The sequence below is a fragment of the Pelmatolapia mariae genome, linkage group LG2 (assembly GCF_036321145.2).
Source record: "Pelmatolapia mariae isolate MD_Pm_ZW linkage group LG2, Pm_UMD_F_2, whole genome shotgun sequence".
Lineage (NCBI taxonomy): Eukaryota > Metazoa > Chordata > Actinopteri > Cichliformes > Cichlidae > Pelmatolapia > Pelmatolapia mariae.
In genome coordinates this window covers 36,581,496-36,603,033 of record NC_086228.1, presented here as the reverse complement: position 1 = coordinate 36,603,033, position 21,538 = coordinate 36,581,496, and positions in this window count along the sequence as shown.

Here is a 21,538-nt window from a genome sequence, read left to right as displayed (position 1 = left end):
ATGGATTACTGCCCAAAAGAGACGATTTCCGTTTATCCGTCCACCAAACTCAGTGGCAGTGGGGGATGAACAAAGTGTTACTGCTGTGTGTGGTGGGAGACTGGATCTCTGCACTGATTGCAGAGATTGGAGTGTGTTTTTGGCTTTGTACTGGTTCTGTTGGTAGCTGTGTGGTTAAAGGTTGTACGATCCCAAACAAGAGAAACTGTCTTTCTTGTGTGCCACGTTCTCTCGCCACTGCACACGTCCTCACCTTTTTACTCCTTCCTTCCTGGACTAGCACTGTCACCCGCTCACACCGCCTCCCCCTCACTCTGTATGAGTGATGACCCTTTCCAGCATTGGATAGGAAGGAGGATAGAAGCCATCTAAACTCTGCTATGCCCCCATTATTCAACCAGACACCCCAGTGTCAATATAAATGCACACACACACACACACACACACACACACACACACACACACACACACACACACACACACACACACACACACACTGCGCCCCACTCAGCATTACACTGACTCAGGAAGGCCACAGCAACATAGCACGACTCGCAACTTCATCCAAAAATTGATTGTCCAGGCAAAAATCCTTTCACTTGGTTGAAACAATTTATTGCTCCGAACACATTTTATGGTCTTTAACTTAGTGGCCCAACCCAAACCACGAGAGAGCGGGAAGGCCTTCGCTCACCTGTTGGCATCTAGCGTGGAGACAGCTGGGATTAATGTCCAATATGGCGTCTATAAAATCTATACTCAGTTGTTTTGTGACATGGGCTATCTAAAAATGTCTGATTTTAGCCGATATCAACCTGAATCCACGGGTGTGCGTTAATCAGACGAGGTCCAGCAGAAAACCATCATTTGGATTGCATCTTCACAGAAAAATCTTTCCCTTAAAATTCCCCCTAAGACTGATAACAAAATGAAGTACATGTGCATCATTTAAAAAAAGCCTTAACTTCTTAAGTTCCTGAAATCCTTCACTTTTATATTTACACTCTATGCTGAGTGGCAAATCAGGGATTAATATGTTAAAGACTTAAATATAAGATAGAGCTGTGAAATTGATAGGTCTGTTCATTTATGCAGTTAGCGTTCTCACACGTTTACATTCCAGGCTTCAAATGGGCTAAATGTCATTAATAGTCCATAGAGGATGTTTTCCAGTCTTACTGAGAGCCTGTGCACACAATTCCAACAATGCTTTTTTGTTATTTTGGATTTAAAGACACATACTGCTAAGCTGTCTGCAGCAGTTCTGTTGCTTCAGTCTGCATAATTTTTAACACCTCTCTTGGTCTGATGCCAGTTCCTCAGCAGTAAACACAGGCAGAGGTTTGCCAATCTGCAAAAAAACTGTTTAAAAATTGTGGAACAATTTTAGGATAATATTCCTCAATGTGAGATTATGAGGTTTTTAAAGTTTTCACAATCTGCAGTTCATGATATCATCAAAAGATTCTGAGAATCTGGAGAAATCTCTGTGCGCAAGGGACAAGGCTGAAAATGAGTCAAATTGGATGTTCGTAGCATTTGGGCTCTCAGCAGAACTGTCATGGAAATCAGTGCATGAGCTCAGGAACACTTCCTGACATCCACAAAGTGAAGAGGAACGTGAAGAAGAAGCTGAACAAGTGGAAAGCGGTTCTGCAGTCAAATGAATCAAAATTTTAAACTGTTTGTAAAAACATGGACACTGTGTCCACAGACCAAAGAGGAGAGGCACCATCTGACTTATTATCAGTGCTCAGTCCAAAAGCCTGCATCTCTGATGGTGCATTGGTACCTATAGACCTGGCAGCTTGCACTTTGGCAAAGCCTTCATCAGCACTGAAAGGTATATCCAGGTTTTAGGCAACATATGCTCCCAGCCACATTATCTCTCTTTCAGGGGAGGGCTTACATATTTCAGCAAGACTAAACGGCCTACTACATCTGTTACGACAGCACGGTTTTGTGGTAGAATAAACCCATCATGAAATAAAAAAATGCAGAAGAAGAAGACCCGGGACTGCTGAGCAGCTGGAATGTTATATCAGACAAGAACGGGGCAACAACAACTCGTTTCACTGTCATCAAATCCAGTGGGCAACTGTGGCCTCCACTTCCTTAAAAAATAAAACGAACACACTACACGTGTGCTGTCTCACAGTGTGTGTGTATGTCAGTAGCAGTGCAGAGAAAATGCCGCCTGTGTAAATGACTTCGGTGCTCGCCTCGGACAGCGTGCCGAGGATCCCATTCATTTTGGTCAGTGTTATGAATCCTTGATAAGGCTAATGAAAGCCATAGCTCACTTATGCTAATCAGTCTCTTGAATTAGCCTGCCACTGGAGCGCCCTATTAGTGGAGATCACTGTGTAATGGATGATATCAGGGCTGCACTGCCCAATGCAGTTTGAGTGGGACTGCGTGCATGTGTGGATATGAATGATATAAATGATCTCTGCACATCTATATCTGAATGTTTCGGGGAACAGGGCTGCCATAGTTCAAACTGAACACAAAGAGGGGAAAAAAGCTTTTTGAAGATTCTGCATACGATTTTCGATGTATTTTTAAAGTTGTTACTGGAAGCGAGCGACTCCACTGCACCACCACTGGATGGCAGTAGTGCATTACACTGGACTAGTTAATGGTACTGTAAGTTAAAGAGGCTCTCTCCCAAGAATAAATCTCAGACTGTGAAATAACATATTCACACACATGAGCCAGGCTGGGCTCATTTCAGTGGGCGCAGCGAGTATGATTAAAAAGATGAGAACATATTTAAATGTATGCACACTGAGACTGTGAACTCTGCCCGTGGTGTATCACCTTCAGCCTTGGAGGAAAACTCACTTCTTCTTTGTTTGTTTGCCTTTTTCTACACCACTCCTTCCTTCTTCATCCTCTTCTCTGCCTCCTCCTCCTCCTCCCTCTCGTCACTCGTGAAGTTCAAGCCGGGAAGCATTGGACTAAATTTTGGATCAATCGCTTGATCATTCCATACAACATCACCGCTACGCCCAATTTAGCTGACACACACACAGACGCAGACACTTGCCCGTGCAGATACACACTTGTGTGGCCTATCCCTTATGTTACCTCTGGGATGTAGTTGACAAATGACAGCACTACTCATCTGCCAACCCAGAGTCTCTTGCTCGGCAGGGTGTGTGTGTGTCTGTGTGTTGCAGGAGGGGGGGAAAAATCGTTGAGGGACATGGGGAGATGGAGGGGAGCACTGGCAAGACTCTCGCTTTGTGATTGGTTGAAGTGAACATCCTGCAGAGTTATGGATTTTTGACAGAAAAGATGGTTTGCTTCGACCATGTTGCGCAGCAGACTATGAAAAACAGGTTATTTTCCTACTATCTGAGTGCAAACCAAATATTTGTTATTTTTTTAATATACTGTTATTTCACACAGAGGACAGCAGCGGCCATAAAAGAGGAAGAGAGGGACGTAAAATGGAAGATAAGAGAGCTTAAAGCTGCAAAGGGCTGCAACTTTTGAGGAAATACAGCCTGTAGTGTACGATTGCTGCTTAAGCTTACCATTTTTTGCCTGTTGGACACATTTTTCAACTGTCATTGACAAAAACTTTCACATCAGAATTCAAACTATGCTTGGTTTGAGTCCAGGTTTTGTTAAACATCTTAACGTTCTTCTGATCTGTGCCCGATGCTACAGAATTTCATCCACCCACTTCTTATCACCTGTTTAAGTCAATGAGGAAGTAGCGCCAAAAAGGCCTGTATTGCTGGTTTCATCCTTTTAATTCCCCCAATTCTTCTTGGGTGATTCCCAAAGCTTTCCGATGCCTCGTGGGACATGTAATCCCTCCTTTGTTGCTCGGATCTGTCTCGGGGTCTCGTCCTTTTGAAATTCGTGCCCTGGGATGTGTCCTTATCGGTCTTTAAGACTAAGGAGCAGCGGCTCTGTCTGGATTCTAATTCTATGAGCACGTCCACATTTTTCTGATCTCGGTCTTACAGTTGCCCCTAAACCTTCACGACCACAGCGGAGGGTTCGTAACAAAGATCAGCGGATGAAATGTGCACTTCTTAAGTCATCCTCGCATTGTGTCCTACCCTCACCTCATCACAGTCCACATCCCCAGAGCCTGTTGTTTGAACTGTGTAGGCGTTACACAATGTACGCACACGGCGAGTAGGTGGTCAGCTCCCAGATTTAAAACTTTTGTGTTTAAAAGAAACAAAAAGATTCTGCAGGAGTCGGTAGTACAGATACACAGTTACTATTTTCTTTTTCCCTTTTTTTGGTTCAACATTGGCACATTAGAATCATTTCCTGGTGTACAGATGAGTAAGATCTGTGACAGTGAAGAACACTGCATGCTTATATTGTAGTTATTTGCGCTACGTGCGTTAGGGCAGGCCAACCTTGCAGTTCTCTGCTTTGTTGTTCTTCTGAACACTAATGGGGATTATAATTTACAAAATATACATCACACTGTATTCAGTGAGTTGTATAAGTAGAAATTGAGCCCGTAAATGCATCATAAAAGTGTTTATTGAGGGTTTAGATGGAGTGAGCGGACTGACTTCAACACAACCCGACTTCATTTTGTGACCACAGGAGCTGCCCCCTGGTGGCTGTTTGAACAAAAGCAGATTTAAGCCTAATTTACTAAACAAGGCAAAATCCTGGAATAGAGCTCATAGGTGTGATGAATTTCACAGGTGATTTACAAAAGTTGCTTCTAAACATAGACACAGTCAGTTCATTTTAATATCAAGCACAAAAAATAAATGCATGTTTCACCATTAAGTTTAGGTGCAAATAGCAGTAAATTGCACGTTGCAAACATTAGTAAATCAGTTTGTGGGCTTGATTTAAATATTCTCCTCCTTATAGTTTGTTAGTGTGCTCTCTTTTTAAATGCCAAAGCTCAGTTTTCTGTGGTGTACCATGTTAATAAAATGGCCCTTAAGAGTCATAGAAAGTAAAATATATGGACGTGACTGCTGGGTCTGAAAAGTGAAGCTAACCTGGAATTGTGTTAAGGCTGCATTCTTTTAAATCGCCAGCAGAGGGCGACTGGCTGCAGAAAAACATCCACGAAGGCGACGTCTCGGCTCGCTTGATCGGTAAGACATCAGTAAAAATTGTCCTTTGAGTTTATGGTCTCAAACCGTCTTCTAGAATACAACACTTTCTAAATTATGCTCATTTTTAATGTTGAAAAAGACGATATCCACACTACGCTAAAGGTTAGCTCAGGGCTACGTTCATCTTTTATATACAGTCTATGGTAGATTCCATCTTCTTTCTTCTGTTTCAGCGCCACCACCTGACAGGAGCTGACAAACGCGATTTTGGTCCACGCTACACGTTACCCCCCTGCGAGCCTCTATCCTTTACCATTCCCCAAACTTAAGATTCCAGACTTCCCGTCTCACAGTTGACGTTAACATTTTAACATTTTCAGCTCTTTCAAGAACTAAAAAAAGCAAAAATGAAAGAAATAGCATTCTTGTTTAGTCCATTTGAAAACCAGAGGAAAAAGCATTTTGACTGAGTCTTTTTCTGAGCGTCAGCATTTAAATTTGACAACCTCTTTCATCATATTGCTCCTGTAATTAGCCACTGGAAAAAAAAGAGAAAAGACAACTGGTGGACGTTTTGTAGCAGCTGGCTTGTCAAGTCACTCGGCCACTTTAACGAAAGCTGGGAAATCACTGCTTTTACTGGTGAGAATTTAACAGCATTTATCTGTAAGAGCATTTAGCTCCTTTGTTTGACGTGCTTATCGTTTCTTTTCCCGTTTTAAATTGATCAAATCTACCATCTGCTGAACTCTGATTCACCTTTCTCGCAGAAATCTAATTCCTGTCCGTGGAAGTGAGGAGTCCAAATTCGAGGGAAATCCCGGAAGGGCCTGCTGAACTGCGCAGAGGTTACTATAATGATGACAGAGCGTCTTCACCGACAGGAGGAAGTGAGGCTGAGAGTTACAGTGAGGCAGCGGTGGGAAGATTGAATCAATGCATCGATGAACCTGAACCTCAGGTTCATCGATGCATTTAAATGTACAGCAGCTTCTGCTGAACGGGGGACGTGGTGATGGAGGGATGGAGAGAAAGAGGGAAGTATTTGAAGTAGAGATCAGGTAAAAACAGATGCTTTAATTAGCAGACTAAGAAATGCCTGTAGCTGTGTGTGAGTGTGTGTTTGATGGCTTTAATTAGTTGAAGTGTGTGATGAAACACAGAGGAAAATCAACAAAGTGGCATCTCTATAAAGGTTAACAACCACCCACCCTCTTCTCTCCTCCCTTCCCTTTCTCCCCGAGTAACAGAGGGACAGAGGAAATGAGAGCTGGACTCGGAATGAGAATGAGCGAGCAGAGACAGAAGAAGACGGAGTAACGGTCTTTAATAGAACAATAGCTCAAAGTGCTATCAACTTTATTTGCTAAACACACACAGAGACACACACAGGCGCACACATGTTGTCGCTGGAAAGTCTAAGAATTGAATTTTCCCCTCCAGAAACACGGGAGAGCTTTAGCTTCGAGCCTGTGTCTCAGTGTACAGATTACAGGTAGCAGCACAGAGATTACTGTGAAACTAGGGTGTCTACTTTCTGATGTCTCGCCTGCGGCCTGAATGAAGACAGAGGGATTTTTTCCCCTCTTTCTACTTCACTGCTAGGGTTGTTTTAATATTATTTAGGCGAGAGGAAACAGAGTTTGAGCGTGTAGCCTGGAGACAAGCGATGAGGAATGAAGGTGACAGAAGGGTGGAAGGAGGGGATTTATTTGGTTTTTTTGGGTTTCTTAAATGGTGGCTAAATGTTCACAATATGTGAATCAGAATTTGAGACGACAGTCAGTCATTCAATGACAGATACACTGATGTTAACCTGCTATGTGTATGTAGCACCTATCCATGGAATTTACTTCTTCCATTCCAATCTCTTCACCACCATTGGGAATGCCAAAGAGCTGTCAAAGGATATATAATGACCCTCAGTCACATTCAGTCTGGAGGTGGTGGCTCAGCCCAAAACTACATGGGAGGAGCTTATTAATGATCTAAAGGTAGTTAGGAACAAAGTCACCAAGAACACCATTGGTAACACACTGCGCTGTAATGGACTGAAATCTCCATACATCCGCATAAACATCCTCGTACACAAGAAGGCATATGTACAGGTCTTGCCAGTGAACATCTAAATGATTCAGAGAAGTCTTGGGGGGAAAGTGCTTTGGTCAGATGAAACCAAAATTGAGCTCTTTGGCATCAGTGTCTCTCCAACTTGATCATGTTTGGAGGAAGAGAAGTGCTGAGTGTTAAACGGTTTATATTGTTGGATTGTCATTTATACTTAGAAATATGTACTCATATATGCTTAGAGTTTTATAATCGATTGCATATTGATAGGATGTCTGATCCTTAGCAGTCTGCAAAGACTCTGTGTGCCTCCCAGAGCACTCTGGCATACACACACACCTTAAGGTCATGAGAGAGGTCGTACCTTCGCTTACTGATTTATGGTATAGGAGGACACCTACTCTGTATCTGTTTAAGTATAAGAGCCCTTTGTTTAGGTGGACCGCTGGACTCCTGGCACCAGCTTTGGGGAGTCTTCACAGGGTCACAACTTGACACAACCCCCCCCACACACACACACGCCTATACGTACACACAGACAAGGTACTCTTTGTTCACATATATGCCTGTGTAAGACGTCATATGTTAATGAACCTATGCATATTCATGTAACCAGAATAAAGAGCAGTGCTACGAGGGAGCAGACGAGAGCGACTGGGGTTCGAGTGGAAGGAACGGCGCTTGTCACAGTTCTCTCCCTCGTGCACGAGATCAAACAAAGAGCTCTGCTTGGTGTCCAATGCTTTTTGCTGTTGTAGTAGAATTTGTCTAGCACAGACCCACTGTGCTAGACAAACCCAACACTGAGTATGACAGTGAGAGGACAATGGATGTAAAATCTTGAACGAGAACCTTATTCCCTCAGCAGAACACTGAAGATGGGTGATGGATGGGTCTTGATGCATGCTCAGTCATCCAGGTAAGTAAATCCCAAAAGGTTGATTCTTGATTCTGGGCTTTGATCAGTAGTTGTTGATCAATGGTCATGAGAATTTGCATATTGATGATCAAGGAACCGACCTCCCAGCCCATTGTTCCTTCAGTGGTTCTAGTTTCAGCTGAGACTGAAGAAGCCACTTGGATGGGTGACGAAATGTTTCTCCCACTGAAAATGTCCAGATGAACAGAATCAACCTTTTGGGGTTGTGGATGGGTCTTCCACCATGGCCACAAAGGAGTGGCTGAAGAAGAAGCACGTTAAGGTCATGCAGTGGCCTACTAGGATATTTGGTTCCTACCAGTTCCTTTATCAATCCACTATGAATCAGAACTTAGACTTTCATTCAAACATTTACTGTACAAAACATATTTTATGGTGAAGAATTGCTTTGCACCTGGTCCAGAAGTCCTCACAACTTTTGGTTTCTGTTTAGAAATACAGGTCCTTCTCAAAAAATTAGCATATTGTGATAAAGTTCATTATTTTCTGTAATGTACTGATAAACATTAGACTTTCATATATTTTAGATTCATTACACACAACTGAAGTAGTTCAAGCCTTTCATTGTTTTAATATTGATGATTTTGGCATACATAACTCATGAAAACCCAAAATTCCTGTCTCAAAAAATTAGCATATCATGAAAAGGTTCTCTAAACGAGCTATTAACCTAACCATCTGAATCAACGAATTAACTCTAAACACCTGCAAAAGATTCCTGAGGCTTTTAAAAACTCCCAACCTGGTTCATTACTCAAAACCGCAATCATGGGTAAGACTGCCGACCTGACTGCTGTCCAGAAGGCCATCATTGACACCCTCAAGCAAGAGGGTAAGACACAGAAAGAAATTTCTGAACGAATAGGCTGTTCCCAGAGTGCTGTATCAAGGCACCTCAGTGGGAAGTCTGTGGGAAGGAAAAAGTGTGGCAGAAAACGCTACACAACGAGAAGAGGTGACCGGACCCTGAGGAAGATTGTGGAGAAGAACCGATTCCAGACCTTGGGGGACCTGCGGAAGCAGTGGACTGAGTCTGGAGTAGAAACATCCAGAGCCACCGTGTACAGGCGTGTGCAGGAAATGGGCTACAGGTGCTGCATGCCCCAGGTCAAGCCACTTTTGAACCAGAAACAGCGGCAGAAGCGCCTGACCTGGGCTACAGAGAAGCAGCACTGGACTGTTGCTCAGTGGTCCAAAGTACTTTTTTCGGATGAAAGCAACTTTTGCATGTCATTCGGAAATCAAGGTGCCAGAGTCTGGAGGAAGACTGGGGAGAGGGAAATGCCAAAATGCCTGAAGTCCAGTGTCAAGTACCCACAGTCAGTGATGGTCTGGGGTGCCATGTCAGCTGCTGGTGTTGGTCCACTGTGTTTTATCAAGGGCAGGGTCAATGCAGCTAGCTATCAGGAGATTTTGGAGCACTTCATGCTTCCATCTGCTGAAAAGCTTTATGGAGATAAAGATTTCATTTTTCAGCACGACCTGGCACCCGCTCACAGTGCCAAAACCACTGGTAAATGGTTTACTGACCATGGTATTACTGTGCTCAATTGGCCTGCCAACTCTCCTGACCTGAACCCCATAGAGAATCTGTGGGATATTGTGAAGAGAAAGTTGAGAGACGCAAGACCCAACACTCTGGATGAGCTTAAGGCCGCTATCGAAGCATCCTGGGCCTACATAACACCTCAGCAGTGCCACAGGCTGATTGCCTCCATGCCACGCCGCATTGAAGCAGTCATTTCTGCAAAAGGATTCCCGACCAAGTATTGAGTGCATTTCTGAACATAATTATTTGAAGGTTGACGTTTTTTTGTATTAAAAACACTTTTCTTTTATTGGTCGGATGAAATATGCTAATTTTTTGAGACAGGAATTTTGGGTTTTCATGAGTTATGTATGCCAAAATCATCAATATTAAAACAATGAAAGGCTTGAACTACTTCAGTTGTGTGTAATGAATCTAAAATATATGAAAGTCTAATGTTTATCAGTACATTACAGGAAATAATGAACTTTATCACAATATGCTAATTTTTTGAGAAGGACCTGTAGAGTCGTGGATGTAGCCAAGAGGACTGGTGATGGTGGCAGTGTGCTTCACTGGACCAGTCTGACTGAGAATATCATACAGGGTGTTGTTGAAACACAAATCCCCAAACTGCCGTGCCAAAGACTTTCATCGGGCCTGTGTGCGTTGTCTGCTTCAATATCTATTCCTATTTGTATTCCTCAATTCTATTTTCCTTTATTACAGTTATTGACATTTTCCAGCAGACTGAAAATCACTTCTGAAGCAAATTTTACACAGTGGTAGGTGTTGTATAGACAACAGTTCCCTTTGTGTCATCATTCGATGCAATTGTCCAGGTGCATGTGTGTTTATTTATCACCATCATTTGATCTGTGTCAGATTAAGGCAATTTGTGACAAATAGAGATACGGCTTTTCTGTGTGTGTGTGTGTCCTATTTGGACTGTAAAGGTAAGTGTGAGGATTTTACTGCTGTTTTATAGTCCATTACAAGCTCTTTACTGCTGCCTCATGGCCCCATTCTGTTCTTTTATTCTGTATCTCTTTATGGCGTTAAGTATTTAAATAATGGCAGCAGAAGGGGCAGCAGTGCTAGCAGGGCTCCACGCGCACAGACACAAGCAGGCAGCTTTTGGCAGGAGAGACAGCCAGAAACACTTCAGCGGCATTCCCACCCAACTGTCAGCTGTCTAACCTCACATTTTTGAAATATCTGAATAAGTTTTTACTCATTCCCGTTTATTTGATAAATAAAACTCCTGAAATACGCCACATCTGACGGAAAATAAAAACCGAACGGTTTTGGTCAAATTGTTTTTATTCTTTAGTGACAATAGTGCCAGGCATATTTCAAACTGTCTAGAGATGAGAAGGACCCCCCCCTCCCCCAAAAACTTTAATATTGCACTGGTGTAATAGCCATGCATAGCAGAAGCTTAAACGAGATTTTGCTCGACAGGTCGGGTACACTAACCTTTCCAAGTACAGAGTTTGTAATGGGAGAGCAAAGAATGGTCAGAATTAGTTTAACAGCCGTGTTAGAAACCCTCTCTCATACATGTAGCCATGAGATTAATCTTATGGTCTGCTGACATAAAAGTGCCTCATCTGTGAGTACAAACTCCATCCATCCAAAGAGGTTTTGTAAAACAAGATGAATCTAAGCAGCATCCTCTCGATCTTCTTTTTCCCAGATACAGTGTATATGTCTCGGTGGGCTTTGGTCTCCTCCACAGTGCCACATGGAGTTAATTCAGCTTTGTTGTGCAAGAGCTTAGAGTTAAGCTCTGAATACACTTAAGTTAGAGTTCAATAGCTGAGAGTGGTTTAAGACGTTCCTTTGCCACGGGCTGCATATAAAAAGCAGGGCGCTACCACCGAGGCACCAACGTTTATTTTTTATACCTATTCTAGTTTCTGCCTTATTGGGTTTTATTTTTGGAGCCAGGAGTGGCCATATTTAGATTAGAGGGTGGTCCTAAGTTATCACCTGACATTAACAAGCTTGGCTAGCAAGCTACATCTCTGAACTGTAACCTTGAATTAGTGCTAAGCAAGAGACAGAAACTTTAGAACAGTGAGTAGAGTTTCCTTTCCAAAACTGAAAAACCAAGTTTTTGGATCTTTACCAAACAGCAGGCAACACAGTTTGTCAGAAATACCATTAAAATGATCCACAGTGAAGAGTGACTCTAATTTACTGACATGTAGCTAACAGCCATTGGCTATAGCAGCCTACGTCAGCACACATATCAGTTAAAGTGGTCACATCTCTACTTTTAAACCTTAACCAAATTCACCTGGATGAGTTCTAGAAGGATGAAATCAGCCACAGAGATCAAAAAATGTTTAAAGGCCTTAAATATGTCATTTTCATGGCTAAAGTTGGGCTTTTTTACACGGGAGTCTGTGGTGATTCACTTTTGGAGCAGGCCCCAACTTCAACTTCAGCTTCACCAGTGAGGAACATGCAATTGCAAATGCACAAACGTGATTAAAAATAATTGCACAGCATCCTCCGTTCAGCATAAGCTGCTGTACATTTAAATCAGCAACTCTGCCTCTGCTGCTCGTGTCATTTTCCCTGCAAATGCAGACTGAGGTCCAGGATTCATTTATTCAGTCTTCCCACCGCCGCCTCACTGTAACTCTCACCCTGACTTACTCCTTTCACGAAACCTTTACTGAGAGAAAGCACTGAAACACTACTTTTCAGCCCAGCGTAATGTGACTTTTAAAGAGACACCATTCAAAGCAGCCATTGCATCAAGCCTGTCCAATTCAAGTGCTTGGATTAAAGCCCAGCTGCAGACGAGTCACTCGTAGAACTGGACCTCTTCTGACATCATTGAAAGCACAAAATGATATCATTAAATCATGTGCACTTAACCACTTAAAGCATCATACACAGCTGGAAAGTTGCCTTCTGTGCAACCTTCAACCTTATGGCCATTAATTCAAAGATCTGCCTCTGCGCCAGTGTGCAGCCTTCAGCTTTAGCTGGCTGAATGTAGCATGTAGCCACTGTTGATGGGAAGAGAGCAGCGAGTCAGACTGCTGACTGGACAATATTAATGTGAAGAAGGTTATTTCTGGCATAAAACGATTCCTTCATTTCAACTGATTGGTTTAAAAAGCAAAAAAAAAGAAGTAGTAGTTTTTCTACAGATAAAGGACTCATCGCAACAAATCATCATTTAGGAGAACAAGCAGTGAATCCACAAAGGCTGTTTCCTGTTGATTTTGAATGGAGCAGCTCCAGGTTTTGCCTGCGTGTGCGTCATTATGAAGCATCTGTTCAGCAAACAAGAAACAAAAGGGAAGAGCAGCAATACGCTGCCCGCGCTGGGTGCAATCCATCAGCACGCATCATGAACTGTGTGTGCGTGGGTGAGTTTGCTGGTGACGGCGTTGGGGGTGTGTGCCTCAGAAGTGATTAGCGAGTGTTTTCAGCTCTCAGACGTGTCACGGAGGAGGGAAGTCAAACGACGCTCCTTAGCGCCCACACACACGCAGCCCGGCACAGTTTGACCCGAGTCTGTTGTCATCAGAATAGGTTGCTAATTAAGAAGAGATTCTCTCACACTGACAGCTTGTTGCTTGCCTCCCTACCCAGGAATCTAGTGAGGGACCGAGGGTATGTATATGTGTGTGTCACAGCACTGTTGTGTGTTGTGTTCTTCTGTCAAAGAGCTGTCCCATGCCGTGAAGGGCCAGAAAGGTGATTTGTCTCCCTCAACTGTGCTCTGTGTGTCAGCAAGTGCCGCTGTACACAAACATGCACTTGTGCAGTGTGCACACAGGGCAAAATTAAGTTTAGTGCACAACTCTTACATAAAAGAAACACTTTTACAGAGAGGCTAATACCTAGCCTGCTGTCACTGTTAGAGTGCGAGCACTCCCAGCGCAGTCTTTAAAGCAGAATCACCCCTTCCCAAAATCAGTTTCATAAAATGTGAACATTAACATTTATTGCAGTGCTGTAGCACTTGAATGCATTAGTTTTAGACAGCTGCAGCCTTCTAAACTGGCAACTAAATGACTTTGTGTATTGACGAAGGTGTCACTTCAAAGCTGCAGGCAGTAGTCGCTCAACTCTTTAGCTCTCTGCACCAAGAAAAAATGACTTTTTTAACCTCATCCAGCTTTTTCTTAGTGGACACTGGGCAGCACATGGTGACTGAAAATCTATTTAAAGGGTGGCCATGAAATATGGGGAGGTGTGCTGACCTCTCAATATATTCTTAAAATAAAACACCAAGCTGTTCCTAAACCAATCCAGAGATGTCTGCCTGTGGCCTCCTCCTCATCTAGAACCCGCCCAGGAGGCATCCTAGTCAAATGCCCAAAACACCTTAACTGGCTCCTTTTCATGTGGAGGATTAGCGGCTCTACTCTGAGGGTGAGATCCTCACCCTTTTTCAGGCTGAGCTACCTTTTGGAAGAAACTCATTTCCGAATTGGGTAAATTATTTATTTTATGGACAAAGGTATTCATATTGCTTCCACATTCTATCTTAAAAGGGGATGAATATGTGAATCAGAAGAACAACTCCACAAATTAGAAATGAGACCACTGAGGATCGTGTAAGCGCCTCAAAGAGGTGCTAGCATGGCTGCTGACTGTCTCGGGTAATGGACTCAAAACCAGAGGGAAAACCTCAAAGGATGGTGTTATCAGAGCGACAAAAACAGCTCCAAATAAACGTTTTTATGTTAATATTAGTCACTATCAATCATTATCAGGTGTAACGTATGTGGCTGTTCTTCCAAAGCATTTAAAGGAGTAGAAATGTTAATCCCATATTTCTTTGAATAACAGAAATATGGGATGCTTATTTTAAATAATAACTCCATATTTGTAATTATTTATGTTTTTGTTCCCTAACTAGTCATCATTTTGGGTTGCACTCTCTCTCTCCAAACTGAATAAAACTGAAAAGATAAGGAGACATGAAGTAGACGAGCGAGGACAGAAACAGAAAGATAAAGGAAGAAGTGAGGAAGAGCTGATGAATGAGATAATCATTATCAAAATCCCCCCCCCCCCCGGTCTCACTCATTCTGTCTCTTTGAACAACTTAATATCTTCATCGCTGATATAATAAACTGTTGTACTGCTGTTCTCAGGCTCCTCAGGGGAAAACACAAAGAGAGGACGAGGGAGGCAAATAATCTTTAAAAGGAAGTGAACTGACAAATAGATGAGAGCCTGTTTATGTGTGCAAGTGTGCAAATGAGACTGAATTAGAACTACACACAGCGAAAGAGCCTCATCCATATTAATACACTGCAGGTCATCCGCCCCACTCCTGGGACCGATGGCTTCCCTCGCTCTAATAGATCACACGCCATCTTTGATCACATGGCTGTTTGTTTTTAGAATGAACTCAAATTCAGCTTCGCCTGTGATATTTCAGCTTATTGACATTTGCTTGGCATTTTAACTTCATTACAACCAGTTTCTTTCTCGCTGGTGGACAGTCACCATGTGCTGCTCTGTATGTCCCAAACAGACTTTATTAATGTTGATTCCAGTTTGAACTCTCAGGGTTTTCATTTTGTTACCGATGGTGACTTGATCTGATTTTTTTTCCCTTTAGAAAATCCAGTTATATGGTTGTTGCACTGTGGGTGGTTCATAATCCTTGTGTTGTCATGCTAGGACGTTTCTGTCTGCTTAAAGCATAAACAGAATTTACCCTGCAGGAGTTTTCTGAATGAACATGACAGCTGATCTTCTGTATTTTCAGCTGGTGGTGGTGAAAACAGGTGTAGGTCACAATCAGTCACAATTTTGGGTGAACCTGCTGTGAAACCTGGCCCCACCCTATCATGTGATTTCCTGAGGTCAGATGGCCCAGGATGTGAGTGGGCGTTAAGGCGTCTCGGAAGGATCTCAGAACTGGATTATAGATGGCAGACAGTTGGTGTCGTAAGCCCCGCCTCTGTTCAAAGATGGTCGCTCACAGTGGACATAAATGGCTTCTTTCACTCCTCTTTCAAACCATCTGTCCTCTCTGTCTAAGGCTACGTCCACACGTACCCGGGTATTTTTGAAAACGCAGATTTTTCTATGCGTTTGCACCTTTCGTCCACACGTAAACGGCGTTTTCGGTCACTGAAAACGGAGATTTCTAAAAACTCCGGCCAGGGTGGATATTTTCAAAAACTCCGTTTTTGCATTTACCTGTGGAAGAGGAAAACGGAGAAAACGCAACGTCAAAGGTGTGCGCCTTTTTTGACGTCACACTGTGTGCCACATTATTGTTTCGGTGAAATGAATTTCTACAATACTGTTACTGTTAATTGTCCTCTCTGCAGTGTTTAAATGCTTACATATACACACACAGTTACTGTCCCTCCACATATAGGACTCGGTTCTGCTTCTATGCCCCATCTTTGTTTACTATTTCCCACCGAGGCTTCTAGACTTCTGATTGGCCAACATTTCTACACGGTTAGGAATATATCGCCACCTGTTGCTTTGGCGTGTTCCTAGCAGCGTTTTCCTTCATTTCTGCGTTTACGTGTGGACGGGATTATTTTTTAAAACGAAAACGGAAAATCTCAGTTTTCAAAAATACCCGTGTACGTGTGGACGTAGCCCAAAATGTGAACATTGGCATCCTCGAAAGAGTGACCTTTGACCTTTAGATGCAGATTGACAGCTGAGTCTTGTCCCGTGGAGGTGGCTCTTCTATGTTGTGCGTTTATGAAGTGGCTGTTTGGTCTCTCCAGTGTAGAGGTCTGGGCATTCCTCGCTGCACTGTACAGCATACACCACATTATTAAGTTTGTGTTTTGGAGTTTTGTCTTTGGGATGAACCAGTTTTTTGTTTTTTGTCAGTATGGTGACGACAGAATGGGAAAGTGGTAGGGATGTAAAGAACAGAGCAGCATCCAGAAACCCAGGAAAGCTGGCAGATGAGTGTTAACACATCTTTCTTACTGAACTTACATACAAGCTTCATCAGTGGTTAGAAGGTTTTCCCCTGTGGAAGAGAGGAATGTGGTGATACTGGAGCTACTTTTACCTGTTTGCTTGTCATTCATATTTGTAAGAATAATGATGGGCTAAATCAACTCAAGTCATCCCTTCCCAGATGCCTTAATCCCCACTCACATCCTGGGCCATTTGACCCAATAAATCACATAATAGGGTGGGGTTAGGTTTCACAATGAGCTCACCCGAAACCTTGGCTGATTGTGACCTACACCCGTTTTCACACCTTGGCTTGTGTGATTATGTAGAGGGTCAATAGGCGGTCCATGACCCTCTTAGGACACTCCCATAGGACTTAAATCTGGGACTCTCCACCAATTGCTCTGAGAACTGAAGAAGCTTCTGGATGAAACGTCTTCAACAAAACTTAAACAATTCCAGACGCTTTTCTTTCCAAGCTCCTTGGACAACTCAAGTCAAAATTCTTTCTGACCACAAAATTAAAAGTGAGCTCCCTGAAAGCAACGTAGTTCTTTGTAGCCAACAGATAATCATGTTTTCCTGACTTCCCAGGAGTTCGGTATCCTCTGGGGACTATGCTTCTATTATCGGGCCCAGGGTCCCTCTTACAGTATTTTGGGGAAATTCCCTCCTCAGGGCGTAGAACATTCTGAAAGTCTAGGCCCTCTTTTTGTACTTTTCAGTTTCCAATTTATTTCTCTTTGTGTGACCTTTTGCAATATTTTCTGGGCCTTGCCTGCATTGTTTGCTGGGCTGACAGATCTGAGCATGACCTTTAGCGTGGAAGGAAAGTTTCTGGATTTTGCTAGAGATAAATAAACGTATTATCATGAATAAATCTTCTGTCAACTTGAAAATACAAAGATTATTTTCTCTGATCCTGATTTAAATTTTTTTTAACCAAATTACAAAGAATGAAGTCTTGATTGACTTTAAGCAGATATCAGAATCAGAATATTTTATTAATCCCAGAGAAAACTATGTGGTCACAGTCGCTCCAAGACAGTAAGAACAGTAACTAACAAATTAAAGTACCAATATAAGATAATGCACTATACAAGATATCACAAAATACCTCTAATAATGCAAATAGACCTAAAACATAAATATCCCAATTACACAAAATTGAAATATAAATAAAGTTGAACTTTGTTATTGTCTCTGTAGATGATGTGCAGATATTATATAGTGATACATTGGTAAAATGTCTTTTTACTTCATTTTTAATCAATACACAGATTTAACCTGGAAATAATTAAATGCATGCAAATACTATTATGGCTGATTTCCATTTCTCGATTTGTGTTTTTCTCTTGGTGTAAGGAAGGATCACAGTAACAATGTTGTATTGTATCTACAGTTTAACTATTTATGCTAATTAGTGTGTGTTCTCCTTTTCTTCCTGTTGCTACATATTAGCTTCCACGTATGCACAACTATATATACAGTGTCAGCAACATTGGCACTGTCATTGTGTATGACTATATTTGAAGCAGGATGATGAGGACCACACTATATGTGAAGACAAGAAGCCTGAAGTTTGGTTTGTCTTTGCTTCCTCACAGCTTCTCCTCACTCTGGAGGTAAAAGGATCAATGATGACAGAAAAAAGCAGCTTTCAGCACCTTACACCTACAACACGAGCATTTGTGTGTTTTACTGTCACCGTCCAGGACAAAGATTTTGTCACTGGAGTTTGGTGCCAACAGAGCTTTAATGGTCACACAGACGTGATGTCACACACTGGATTTCCTTTTTTTAAAAATTTTTTTGCCTCTACTTTTTAACCTAAAGTAATCATAGCACTCAGTGCAGTGTTCACCTGAACCTGTTGCCCTGTTCTAGACAATAATGAGTTTTCTTCTAAATATTTGTGGCGCCATAAAACTCACTTTCCCTTCTTGATAATCAGAAAGATCTTGTTACTGTCACAATGTGCTGCCATGATACTTGAAGTGTAAAGTGCCAAAAAGGCAATAATGCAAAGCGAACTAGTTGAGAAGCTATTTAACGTGCCACAGATTTGTTCACCTGTAGGAATGATTTCTTGAAGTGTTCTTTAGCAGGGTGAAATCAGTCTGAGGCAGAAGCAGCTCCACTGTATAATGTAGACCAGATTAGACCACGTCTACCAAGTTCACAGTGTAGCCCTTTGCTTGCTTTAGTGGCCTCTGACACAAAATGTTCCTGACCCCTGCTGTAGTCTGTTAGAGCTGTTCCAGCCTGCATGGCTGATTGACAAGTATTTTAAAAGGACATCTGATTGTGAACAGGTCTGAGGCTAAACTGTTCAACATCACTGAGGTGTGTCGCTGCATAAGTTGAACAGGCACCAAGATCATGTGAGAAAGCAGTTTTCTGAAGCATAACTTTAATCTAAATCCTAAAGCTGACAAAATTATTTGTGGGGTTGCAAATCAGGCATATGCAATGGCTTTGCAATCAAAGAACACACACACGTTAAAATGTATCATCTGTATGCGAGTATGCTGGCACGATGGGGTGAAAATCTTGTAAATTGTAGTAAATGCGTTTGCTTTTATATAATTATTGGCTTCTGTGAGTTTCCTGAAATGAGCAATCAATGATGCATCACCTACAAGCATCTAAATCCAAAAAAACATGACACACTGACGCTGACTCACAGCTTGGTTTGATAAAATCATAAAATGGATTTCTAAATTCAGTCATGATTTTTTCCTTTTTAGCTTTAAACTGTTTTTTTTAACTGTGCATCCAGGGCTTACTCGAGTGCGTCCTGATGAACAACAGGAAAAAAAAACGCTCCTTTTTATTGCTGTTGAAATCTGTGACCATCACACTGGAGCTTCACTTTAACATCCACACGCATAAAAGATGCATTTACATTTAAACTCTTAGATTGTTCATCTAAAGCACATTCACAAACAAATGAATAAACTGTACACTGTCCTCCACCTAAGCATGTATGCATTCACCCACACACACACCTCATTACAGAGACAAAGCCATTCTTTTTGATTCCAAGCTGACGTCAACCTGAATCATCGGCACCCCCGGAGCATCTCAAAGGGGAGGGAGAACGAGGGGAGCAATCAACCCGATTAGGAGAACGGTGGATTCACAAAGTGCTTGACACCTATGGGGGAAATGTGAGGAGCAGGGAGGGAGACAATTGTGTTGGTGGGGGTACTGTCTTGTCTTGACTCCTCTCTGATCAAATAGGGTCTAAAATATTCCCAGCCAGGCGTGAAAGCGGGAATAAGAAATGTGCTCGTGGCTGAGGCAATGGAGGGACTTTTTGTACGAGGATGCCACGATGTTGCACTACCTGGTGTGGAGAGAAAACAGGAAACCAGACGGAAAGAGGTAATTGGACAGGTTTAAAAAAAGTGTCTCAAAAGAATGAGGTGAATTGAAAAATCCAATTATCGTCTCTATATCCTACTTATTCCCCAACACACTCGCACACACATACACCAAAAAAGAGATCTGTAGCAGAGATTGTCATCCTGCTGGTCGTCACAAGCCTACCTCAGACAAACAACACGGGTCAGGACGCACAATCGCGCATCGGTGTAGCTCGACTTGTTGTGCTATGACGCAAGTCTTCTGGGGAACACAGCAGGTCGGGGCACACACATATCTGCACATACAGAATATGTAAAGGTAGGTAAAAGGGTACTGAAGGAAACTGAGATGCTGACATGATGCTTCTCCAGTGCATACATCTGTGCTGTGAATATCAAATCACCAAGAATCAGTGCTGCACATGCAAATGCTTCACAGCTAGCGTTTAACTGGATAAACTGCAAGTTGCATTTTTCGTGGTGTAGATGATGTGACTGTTAATCTTTCCAGTGTCGGTTTATTAAACACTTACTTGGTTGCTGTTACTTACATACAGCACTGCATGAAAGTCATTTCTCCATACTTTGCTTCCAAAGAGCCAGACTTTCTTCTCATTTTAAAAGTGAGCAGTATTACTTTTTGAAGGGTTTTCAAACTTTTATTACTAGAAACGTGTCACAAAAACACAATTTGTTTTCATTTCTTTAGCTGAATCTATGAAAAATGCCAAAGATAACACATCTTGACAGACACAAAATAGCATTTTTTGCACCAGGAAGAAAAAAAACAAAACAAAACAGCAGATGAACAGTATCTGTAAGTCATGTCCTTGAGAAATAGGAAAGAAAAACCCAGCAAAGACCTGACAGAGGACCTGAGAGATGAATCTTCCTAAGCCATTCTTAGGAAAGTCAAATGCCAAATGACAGATGAACTGGACTGAAAGTCAGCGCCAAGAGGTCTGATGGAGCGCTGAATCCATAAATATCTATGGAGGTGGCCAGGAGGTCCAAGAGTGAGTGTCTATAGCCATCTGTAAAGCACGGTGGAGGCTCTGTCAATGTTTGTGTTTGCATTGGTCTCTTTAAAACTGAGGAATTATGAAAGCTGAAAAGCTGTCAGAGTTTGATCTACTGTCAAATATAATCTGAAAAGGATCTGACTGGAAACAGCTTTTTTAAAATGACAAAGATCTCAAACACACTGCCAATGCAGTAAAAGCATACGTGGATAGAAAAGCACACAGTGGAACACAACAGTCATAGATTGGTCTCCCCAGAGGCCGGACCTCGACACTAGTGGAGCAGTGTGGGATAATGCTGACAGAAAATAAAAAGCAGCAACATCTAAAGAAGAGCTCTGAAAGAAGCCTGGAAAACGATTCCTGGAGACTTACTTGAAGAAATGATGAAGAGGCTTGCCTCAGAGAGCTCAGGCTGTGTTAAAGAATAAAGGTGTTCACACCAAATTTTGACTTTCACACTCATTAGAATTGTAGAAACACTGTAGAAACACTGTTATATACACATGTATGTATGTATATATATATATATATATATATATTGGGTATTGGCTGGAAAGGCACTAACATGAGTATTCTGAGGGAAGCAGACATCAACAGGACAGTAACCATCTAAG